The sequence below is a fragment of the Notamacropus eugenii genome, chromosome 6, assembly GCF_028372415.1.
Source record: "Notamacropus eugenii isolate mMacEug1 chromosome 6, mMacEug1.pri_v2, whole genome shotgun sequence".
NCBI lineage: Eukaryota > Metazoa > Chordata > Mammalia > Diprotodontia > Macropodidae > Notamacropus > Notamacropus eugenii.
Window position 1 is genome coordinate 489,597 of NC_092877.1, and position 12,283 is coordinate 501,879.

At 33.4% G+C, this 12,283-nt stretch overlaps 1 pseudogene; it reads right to left on the minus strand.

Moving 5' to 3' along the window:
* Positions 1–8,934: 8,934 nt before the first annotated feature.
* On the minus strand, positions 8,935–9,873 carry LOC140511479 (olfactory receptor 5D13-like; annotated as a pseudogene).
* Positions 9,874–12,283: the final 2,410 nt, after the last annotated feature.

Here is a 12,283-nt window from a genome sequence, read left to right on the forward strand (position 1 = left end):
GATGGGAAGAGAACAAAGTCGATCGACGTGTTGACAAATCACAAGGGGGAAGTCCACTTTCATTAAGTACAGAGATTCAAAATACAAAGGTATATCAATGAATTATCCATTCAGAGGTTCCATCTCATACAGCAGTCTTGGAAGGAACATCATCTGATGAGGTTTTATGGTCTGGATACTCGTTCAAGCCGCCTTCAGCAGAGCATCTCAGTATCTTCTTCCCTTTATCTTCTGTAGAAATCCAGGTGTCCACTCTCCTATAAAACTAAACTTAATACTATTTTAGATGACTATTCCTAAGTTTTTTGCACTTATCACTTACAAAATCAAAATTGGAACTTTGACTAATTGTTATGTTTACGAAATTCACATTAGAACACAGTTTTTATATTTTACATTAATTTACTCTTCATTTTTCCCATCAGGAAGATGAGATTTCACTAAAGAGTCAATACCAGGCTCTACTACTTCCATAAGCACAATGAATAATTATTTTTAATACAGTATATATCACCTCAAAAAACTATTCCAAGTCCTGGTCATGCAATGCTTCTTTTAAAGCATTTACAATATTTTATATATACAAACCGTTTTTTAAAAAATATACAAATCATTTTTCTTTTAACACTTACCAACTGAGACAAAAATAATAATAACTATGTGTGCTAATCTCACAAGTCCTTCACCTGATTTGTCTTCATGCTATTACTAAGAATTAAGGGACTCTTACTCATTGTTGTTGGTCTAAAGTCCTAAACCTAATAGCTTAATTTTTAAGACTTGAATTCAGATGTTTCCCCACCAACAATATATTGTTTAGTAGATCTGGTATTAAGCTTACAAAACTTTTGATTATAGGAAATCGCCACTAAGATTAGGGACATTTCAGGGAAGCAACATCTCCCTAACTTCATGTCAGTTCCAGGTAGGAGTAGATTGTCAAGTGGCATTCAGCCAAGCTTAATGTCTTCCAGGTGTCAGTGGGAAAATTGAGTCAGGAGAATCCTACCTCAGCCTGAGATCACCTTTTTGCAGTTCATATCAGCACCTCACAAGCTCGCTAGTATTGTGGATCAATGGCTCAGACTGTCTTTCTTGCTGTCCATACCTGGAGGTAGACAGTCAATTAATAGTCCCATAAAATCTTAAAATAGCAAGCTCCAATAATCAGTTTCAGATATGACTATAATTTTGTTGCTCTAATAGATTTAAATCTATTTCCCAAGTTTCTCCATACCTTTTTAGCCCTGCTCAATCTAAAAGAATGAGCTACACATAATAAGTTCAAACACTAACTTCAACTTATGTTCTTGAAATGAATTTATATCAGAAGAGAAACATTTACCTTTTCCATCAATGCAAAATATTACCAGAGGTCACCTGCCTCTAAGAAACTTAGACTGAAATTCTTTTTTCCAAACTGTCTTCATACAATAAACATCTTCCTCTTTTAAGAAAAATTTATAATTTATCACAAAACCCTCATGAACTTAATTTGCAAAAATTGCAAGAACTAAAACCAAGGTCTTTGCCTATTTGCCCACAAGCTTCCTTTTACAAACATACTTTTGCAAATGCTTGATTTATAGAAAAAGCAATTTTAGTTAAAACTTCCTTCTAAACAGCAAAAACAAACTTTGAACATACTTAATACATCCGTAGACAGAACATATATAAAAATATACATGTATTTTTCCAAGGATTCTCACTTTCTCAATAACCAATTCACCATTAATTTAACAATACAATTTCTAATATAAACTATTTAAGTTTACTTAACACGTAAAATAAGCTATTAATCCATTCAGCTGGATGCATTTCCACATCACCTTGCACAGTAATTCATCTTCTTACCACCACGTGGGTGAACTCTGTCACCTTGATCACATAGAGTCATCTCAAATTTAATTGAGCTCTTCATTATCAAATCAAGTTACATGATTTTTCTGTCTTCTTAAATACTTCTTCACACCCTCACTACTTACTAAAACCATCTGAAACTGACCCATTTTCAATCGTAACCTTTATCTCTCTAAGTCTCTCAATCACATTACTCAGATTACTTTTCCATGTAGTAGACATGGGTTAGGAGGATCTGAAGATAGTATATTGGGGAAACTTAATAGTCAAGAAGAGTGAATTTAAAACATTATTGCATTTTGTCTGTTATTTTAAGGATATGAGCTTTATGGTTATGGAATGGAGGTCTATATGTCTTACATAGTAAAAAGTAAGGGAATTTTGGCAGATGCCTTTTTTTCTCAGTTTTTGTATTCTTGTTTGAATTAGACATGGATTCACAAGAGTGTGGCAGATTTGATGCAGCCAATAGTCTAAACACCAGATGAGTATTATGGTAGTATATCTACTGAATGTGTACATTGTCAATTTAAGGGATTGGAGCCATCAGTTCTAGCAGAATATTTCATCAAAAATACATTGCTATTGTTGTTATTTAGCTGTTGCTATTGTAGTAGCTGTTGTTGATATGGGTGGAGACAATGATGATAATTGTGATATAACTTATTGAAAAATTATTTTTTCCATTAACTTCGTGAGTCTTTCCTTCATATCAGAGTATATGTTAGTGGGTTCATTTTGAGGATGACCATTGTATGGAAAACAGAGCCCACTTTATCGGTGAACTAGGAGCTTTTACTCTTGAGTATACAATAAAGGAAATATACTATTCCATAGAAGAAGCCAAAAACTGTCAGGTGAGAGACACAAATGGAAAAAGGTCTTATGCCTTACCCTAGTAGGATGCATCTTCATAGCATTTATAAAAATAAAAATATAAGAGGTAAATGTGAGCACATATGTACTCAATGTATTAAAATTTGCAATTATAAAAGCTATCATCTCACTAAAGTGCCTATCAAAGTAGGAGAGTATGTCAGAAAATTCACAGATAAAATTTTTAATGATAATAGTCCCACAAAAATACAGTAAAAGGAGAGAGTATGTGAAGAGCAGAGAAAAGAGCATGCCCTAGGAGTACCCTGAAGCCAGGGCACAGCATTTCTGCACATGATAACCATATGCAAAATGGGGATTACAGATGGCCCCAAAGTGACCATATGCCACCACTTATCACCATGAATGTGCTAGTCAAAGCACATTCAATGATAAAGAACTGTGTGGTTCAAGTAGGGATAGACATTGTCCTATCTTCTAAACTAAGTTTTTCAACAGATTTGGAGTAACAGCCTGGGAGTAAAAGTAATATACAAAGGGCAAGTGTTTAAGGGGGAAACTGCATCAGGTTTTGTAATTTGGGGCTCATAATAATGATTGCAATCGTTCCAAGATCCCTCATCACAGTGATCATGTAGATGGTCAAGAAAAGCAGAAAAAAAATTATCTGAAATTCAAGAGAATGAATATAACCACAGCACTTGGATTTCTGTTGGAGATCATCATGGCTAAAGTTGAAAAGAATTTGAAAATAAATCCTGAAAAACAGAATAGTACAATGGTAAGGACACAAGTAATGCAATGAAGAAGGTTCAACTAAATAAATGATAATAATTAAATGATGTTTAAAGGAATTAAACATTTACTTGATGAAATGCAATTTTTCATCGTGGACAAAGGGTCAACCTTGAAGTCAAAAAGTCCTAGATTCTTATTTCTTACACGTATAAACTTGTGAACCTGAATTAACCACTTAACCGCTTGGTGTCCTAAGAAACTCAATAGTACTCCAAGTGACAGATCAAATGTCAAACTACCTTAGAAGAGGGGATGCTCATCAATTGGAAAATGGCTCAAGCAGTTCTGGTATATTATTATAATGGAATAATATTGTACCATAAAAATGATGAGCAGGCAGACTTCAGAAAAACCTGGAAATATTTACATGAACTAATGCTCCGTTAAGTGAGCAGAATCAGAAGAAGATTTTACACAGTAAAAGCAACATTATGTGATGACTAACTTTGATAGACTTATCCCTCCTTAGCAATGCAAGGACCTAAGACAAGTCTAAGTGGCTCATAATTTAAAAGGCTGTCCACATCCACAGAGTTTTGAAGTCTAAAGGTAAAATGAAGGATACTATTAGCTCTCTCTCTCTCTTTCTTTCTCTCTTTCTTCTCTCTCTCTCTCTCTCTCTCTCTCTCTCTCTCTCTCTCTCTCTCTCTCTCTCTCTCTCCTTCTTTCATTGGTTCTAACTTTTCTTTGCATCATGACGAATGTGAAAATGTTTAATATGACTGTATATGTACAGCCTATATCAAATTGGATGACATCTTGGGGTATGGAGAGGGGAGAGATGGGGAGAAAATTTATCTCTCCTACTTATTTTTGCCTTTCTCAAAATGAGGCCCTCAGATCTGAAGATTGTGCTCTGTCATACAAGACTTCCCCCATTCAAATAGAGGAATGTTCTGGCTCTTTAAATTATTTAATATATAGCAAAATAAGGACTCTGTGAAATGATATCTAAAAGAACTTGCAATTAAATATTCTCAATTCTTTTCCCTTGCCTTTAAATCCAGAAACCATTTGTTGCATTACATGGCTTCATGTTTGAATACTTTCTAAATTTGTTGTTTTTTCTATCATGAAAGTTGATATTAGGTGGTAGTGAAAAGTTGTTGATTGCTTTAAATTTATTCTTGTCATTGAGCCTAGATCACTCAGTGCATCCCAGACCGTTGCAAATCTTCATTTTTGTCTTACCAATGGACTTCACTGACTCTGCAGGAGAGATTAAAATTGATGAATTTGCTGTTGTGACATGGATCGATTGTGCAAAACCATGAAAATTAAAAGGATCAGAAGAAAAACAGTATTGAACATAGCAATGGTAATATTGTTTTAAGAATGACTTTCAGCGACTAAATTGTTTTAACTTTTAAAAATACCCAAACTGATTACAAAGGACATATAAACACAATCTACTTCCAGAGAAAGAACCAATGAAAAGAAGTATTTAAAGAATGAGTTTTTCTTAAATATATGCATGTTTGTGTTTGTATGTGGGTACATGTAATGGTAGACATCTGTACTGTAGGGGGCAGTGGGGGAAAAGAAGAAATAAAGTTATTTCATTACTTTATGTATTTAAAAGGAATAGCACCTATTTTAAATTATTATGTGTTTAAGAGTAATGACTGAACAAGTTGTGGTACATGATTGCAATGGAAGGCTACTATGCTATAAGAAGTGATGAGCCAAGTGATTTTAGAAAAGAAAACATGGAAAGAGTTGCACAAAATAATGAAGAACAAAATTCGCAGAATCAGGATAATATTGTTTACAGTAACAACAGTACGGTTTTAAGTACGACTTTGAAGAGGTAACTTATTTTGTCCATTATAAATACTCAATTTAACTACAAAGAAAACACAGAGAAAACACTTGCATCCAGAAATAGAACTGATAAAAGCAAGCATGTATAATATGATTTTATTTGTGTGTGTGTGTGTGTGTGTGTGTGTGTATACACACAGATTTGTGTCTAATGGTGGCAATCTCTAGGTCTGGTGGGGGTTGATAAAAAAAAGACATTTACTTGATAATTTTGTTGCATATTTGAAAGAAAGAAGAAGATGTAAAGAATTGATTTGAAATTCCATTTGCAATAACTTTTATTTTATTATTCTGTTATGGAAATGCTTGTTTTGTTCTATTAATCAAATATGAAATAAATTTTAAAAAAATAAATTGGAAGCCAATTCCTGTGACAGTTACTCTTGTTGAAAGAAAGGAGAGTCAGGAATCTTTGTTCCCACACTACAAATGAATCACTAAGTCAACACTTAGTAAGACTTTATTATGCTAGAAGAACTGTGCTAGTTACTTTATAGGACTAAATTTGGCTCTATAAGAATTCGATCAGCTCACTGAGTTGCCTCAGGAGGGGTGACCATTAATCTCTTCCAATACTGAATATGGTTATTCATCAAGGTGTTTGTTTCTGGTACATCTTTAAAAACCCACCTACTCCAGAGGATTCTTGGAAGATGGTGGAGTAGTTCAGAAAATTCCAGGCTCTCAAGATTTTCCCCCTCAAAAAATTAAATAGCACCTTAACGTAAACAAAGTGTGGGTAGAGATACATAAAAATTGAGGCACAACCAGGGTCTTCCTGGGACAATTTGAGAAGATCAGAAGAAAAATCCCAGGACAAGGTTTGGTCCTTGTGAAGAGTAAATAACTTCCAGCTACATTCTCTTTTAACACTCAAGCAGCAAGCCTAATGAGGGGAGCCAGGGAAGACTGAGAGAACCTCTGCTGATCAGGAATGCCAGACTCAGTTGCGCTGAGAAGAGCTGAGGGGGTGAGAAGAAACCAGCACATGCCCAGTGAATGCAGAAGGGGTGGGGCAGAAAGTTTCTGGGTGTGAGCACTTACAGCAAGTTGGAGGTTTGGGTATGAATTGGAGGGGAGAAATGGAGGTAGAGGGCAAGAAATACCATTTCCCAAAATCTAGGTCTAGAGCTGATTACACAAATTAAGTGATGACTACAAAAAACAAATGCACAGGTGAAGCAGAAGGAATCCAACCATAGAAAGTTGTTAGGGGAATAGAGGTTGCCTGGACTGATCTTCAGAGGAGGATGCTGAAGTAAAGAAACCCCTAAAAAGTAACACCAAACGGTCACCCACCCAAAGTGGAATCATAGAAGATCTTTAAAAAAACACTTTAAAAATCAAATGATGGAAGGTGGAGAATAAAACAAAAAAAATAAGAATAAACCAAGAAAACCAAGAAGATAATGAAAGGAAAGTCAACCAATTATAAAAAGAGACCCAAAATCGTAAGGAAGAAAATGACATCTTGAAATTTAGAATTGGGCAAAATGAAGCCAGCAAAATTGTAAGATATCAAGAAATAATTTTTAAAAATATGAATAATGGAAAAAACAAAAGAAAGTGAAATATCTGGTAAAAACAATAGATTTGGGGAGTAGATCAAGAGAAAATATTTTAAAAACGGGCTAGCTGAAATTTATAATAAAAAAAAGAATCCTGATACAGTAATATAAGAAACAATTTTAAAAAATTGTCTTGAATCATTAGAACAAAGGAAGAAAGTAGATATAGAAAAAAATCCATTGATAATTAGTATGAGATACTCTGAGGAAAACTCACTGGAACGACATAGTCTCATTCTGAAACCTGGAGCTCGAGGATAAAATATTAAAAGCATTGAGGTTAAAATAATTTAAATATGATGGTGCCACAATTAGATTCACACAAGACCTAGCAGCAGAGACCTTAAAGAACCTCAGATCTTAGAATACGTTATATTGAAAAGCAAAAGAACTGGGCTGCAGCCAACAATATCATACCATGTGAAGTTACTATCCTGAATGAAAAAAAAGGCATTTGATAAACTCTCCGATTTCAAGATTTTGTTTAAAAACATACTTACATTAATAGAAGTTTTAACATAGAAGAATCATAAGAAATATAAGGTACTTAACGAAGACTGATTATAAGGGATACATAAGGACAAACTATTTACTGTAATTGTGTGTATGTATATGTAAGTATATGTAGTAAAAAGTGTCTAAAATTCTTATTAATAATTGGGTAGTTCATAAGAAAGATTGGGGTAAACCTTAGTATGATAAAAATTTAAAAATTGAAACTATTTAGGAACAGCTAAAGATAATAATTGTTTTATACAAATGAAATGTAAAAGGAAGAATAAATATAGAAAAATTAGATAGGAGAGGAGGGCTGGTAGTTCAGGTAACCTAACTTCATCGATAATGGGTATAAGAGGAAAAAATGCATGCATGCATACATATATACATACACACATGCGTACATATATATGTATATATATATATATATATATATATATATATATATATATATATATATATATATATATATATATATATATATATATATATCTAAACGTATATATATGCATATAATTTCTAAATTCAGAAGAAGCAAATGGTAGGGGCATACGGAGGGTAGAGAGGACAAGGGAGGGATCTTTAAAGGGAATGGGTAAAAAAGGGATATAGAATGGTATTTAGATTTATGAGAATGAGAGGATTAGGGGAGGGATCCTTGAACGGAGGTTGGTAAGTAATAGGTGTACAAAGTAGTGAATGGAGAGGGGAAAAGTAGAGGAGGTAGAAGGGATAGGAAAGAAGTGATATGCAAAAACATAACAACAAAGATGAGGAATAAAATATGCTTGTGAAAGTATATGTCTCTATATAGACATATATATATATATATAGACATAAACATATATCTATGTTTCTGTATGTATCTATGGCTATAGAGAAACATCTACACTTTATTGCAGCCTTCTGGGAGGTGGAGAAGGGATATCATACAGGCTTTCTTGAAAGAAAAATTTATTGCTACGTATTTTGAATCCTCTCTTTTGTTCCTCAATGCACGCACTTTTTTCTTTCTACTTTTGTATTTAAGTTCCAGTGTTTAGGTTTATGACATATTTTTGTTTCTTTTCTCTATTCTGTATTTGTGTTCTGGCGCTTGAATCTAAGAAGAACAAAAAGAAAATACCTACTTCCTACAATAGCTCATGAGTGAAGTTTTTGTTCGTTTCTTTTCTTTTCTTTTCTTTTCTTTTTTTGTTCGTTTCTTTTCTACGAAATAGTAGAAATATGAAGAAACTGACATTCAATCATGCAGAATCAATAGATTTATTTTTACAATAAGTTGTCAAAGAGCTTTAACGAAAGGTTCTTAAGTTGATGCTATGTCATAGAGTATATGTTAATGATTTTTTGGAAATGAATTATCTCATTTAAAATATCCTTTCTTCATTGACCTAAAAATGTTCATGACTATTCCTCAGATGGTAGGAGAAAGTGAAAGTGAGACTTCCAGAGAAGGGAATAACTGAATAGGAATCAGAGAATTAATTTAAAATGACCATAAATCAGAACAGTTTATCCAGTAGTCAGAGAATCCGTAGAAATTATTTTATTGAGAAATGATTTTGAGATCTATTAATTTACTGAAAGTTTCCTTCACATCATTTTTCCTGTATATGAAGGGGTTTACCATAGGAATCACGACAGTATAAAAATCAGATCCTACTTTGACTAAGAGCCATGATTGTTGGGAATTGAGGATACAATAGAGAAAGAGGATGGTCCCATAGAAGATGGCGACAGCTGACAAATAGGAGGCAGAAGTGTAGAAAGCTTCATATCTCCCACTGGCTGAATGCATTTTGAGAATTGTGACAAAAATGAAAACATAGGATGTAAGGATAATGATGAGGGTGCAAAATACATTGAGGTTTGCAAAGATAGACTGTATTAACTCCCGGAAATATTTATCAGAGCAAGGAGCAAAAAGGATGACACAATATTCACATGCAAAATTATTAATGATTTTAGTGTCACACAATGACAATACAAGAAGTGAGTAAGTGAATGTAATAGAAGAAATAATATCCCAAGAATATGCCACACTCACTAGCAAGGCAAAGAGTTTTGGGGACATGGAAACTGTATACAACAAAGGACAGCATAGAGTGACAAAGCAGTCACAGGTAATCACTGCCAACATGATTGTCTCTGTCATGACACAGGTGACACCAAAGGAAACCTATGTACTGCAGCCCTTGATGGAGATAGTTTTGTCTTCTATAACTAAGTTTTCGAGTAATTTCAGTGTAATTATAGTAGAGTAATAGAAATCCACAAAGGACAGGTGCTTGAAGAATAAGTGCATTTGGGTGTGGAGTTTGGGATTAATCCTGATGATCACAATCATGCCCACGTTCCCCACCACAGTGATTGTAAAGACAGTCAGGAACAGTAGAAAGAGGGGCACCTGGAATTCTGGATAATCAGAGAAACTTAAGAAGATGAACACGACTGTGGTACTCTGATTCTTATAAGGGGTCACCATCATTCCTGTTGGAGAGAATTATAGATGGACCATGAGAAGTCAAAAATAAGTGAAATTTTTAAAAAAGGACAAAGGTGGAGTATAAATTAGAAAATTATTATTGTTATGACTATTGTGAAGATAATAAAAGTATTAATTTCAAAGTTACCACTTACTCTCAAGTCACATATATTTGGGTTGAGAGAAAATCATGGAGAATGAAAGAAGCCAAAATGAGAGTGAAGTAGGAAAGCGTCTGTGTGTGGATGGCTATAAAGTAGCAGAATCTAGTATAATCTGTATTTCAACAAATGTCCGTATTGGAAAATAGAGCTTATCCAGGACCCCTGAATGAAGGAGAACTCAATTACTCCTATGGCGGTCTATTTCACTTCTTTACACAGGAAAATACAAATTCAAAGATGGTTCATCTCCCCTGCACTTTTGATATTCATTGTGTCATCTTCAGTATGTTATTTCTATCCATTCAATCTAGTTCATTTCCTTGGAACCCAGAAAAAGAAACCTCGGCTCTCTTTTGCATAATAAGTTTTTAAAATTTTAAATTATGTATAAATATACACACACATATATGTGTGTATATGCATATATATGTGTGTGTACATATATTTGTATGTATGTGTATATATATGCATGAGTATATATGTATATATATATCTATATATTATACACACATATACACATATACATGCATATGTACATATACATACATATATATGTATGTGTATATATATATTGACCCTTAAACTATTTTCTTCTCTTCACTTGTACAGATAGTCTTCACAAGACAAGGTAGCTGTGAAAGATGTATCTTTCTCCAATAGGAAAAGTTGGACATAAGTCTTTTGTAGAATTTCAGTAGCAAGAATTTAATAAAGGGTTTTTTATAAGGAAGATGTTTCAGTAGTTTTCTTGTTATAGCAATGCAATTGAAGTAATATGTCCATTAACATATACATTCACATTTAGCGTTAGTATGCGATAGAGGCAGGTAGATGGAAGAGTACTAATTGTGGAGTCAGGAAAACCTGAGTTCAAGTTAAACCTCAGACACTTACTAGCTAAGTGACCTTGAAGAAATTATTTAACCTTTGTTTGCCTCAGTTTCCTCATTTTTAATGGTGAAAATAGTGTCATCTATCTCCTATGATTATTGGGAAGACCAAATGGGATGATATTTTTTAAAGTGCTTAACATAATATCTGGCATTTAGTGCTATATTAATGTTAGTTATTATTTGTATAAATGGCTCCAATCTCAATTGTGTGCCTTAATCACTGTGCAATCTTCAATTACTTCACCTGTTTTTCTTGATATTTTTAACAAAAATAACAATAATAACCAACATTTATAGAACACTTTCTGTATGCCAGGTATTATGCTAATTCCTTTAGAGTTTTTATGGAAATTATCCTCAAAATAGCCTAAATATGTAGATGTTATTATTATATCATCTTTACAGAATGAGAAACTGATGACAACAAAGGTTAAATAATTTACCCAGAGGTAAACAAAAGCATGTATCTTGAGGTCACATTTGAACTCAGATATTGCTTAGTCCAGGCCCAGATTTCTATCCACTGTACTGTAAAGTATGAGATTAGATTAAAAAATATTTAAATTCCTTTATCCAGGCCTTACATTATGTATTCAATCTTTTAAAATAATTTCCAAATCTATGCACCAAAATCTTATATTCTTTTCCTCTCTTTATCAGTACTCTGAAAAGAATACTCAGATAAACAGCCAAGCCCCATACTAGTTGAATATGGGATCTGATTCTGTGAAATTGTTCCTTTGTAACTTGTGACTGTAATGGAAAGAAAGCCATCATGAGACTACTGGGAAGTAGAAAGAGTCTGAAATTAGGTGTGTTAGGAATCTGAAAGTGTGATAGCGATCTTTCCTTCCATGGAGCAAATAGGTCTATCCATTTGAAGAATACCACAAAGTAGTGATTAGTTTCCAACTAGAAAACAGCAACTGAAAAATACCAAACTGAAAAATGCCAAACGGAAAAATGTAAGGGAAGAAATGAATAAACAAAGGGGCAGAGAAGGACTGAGACAGGGGAGAGAGACATAAACAGAGAGCAAAGTCAAAGGTGATGGAATTGTTTTTTTTTTTTTTTATAAAAGTCTAACAGAAGAATATTCTCCAATTCTGTAAATATTCATGAAAGTGGCCATTATGAGAGACACTGTGAGGGAATGACTTGCCAGCAAATTCAAAATTCCAGCCTAGTAAATGCAGATGCATGGCTCATGCCAATGTCACTTATCTATCTATCTATCTGTCTATCTATCTATCTATCTATCTATCTATCTATCTATCTATCTATCTATCTATCTATGTATAAATCATCTATCTACCTATCTATTTATTTATTTATTTATTATTTTTAATGTTC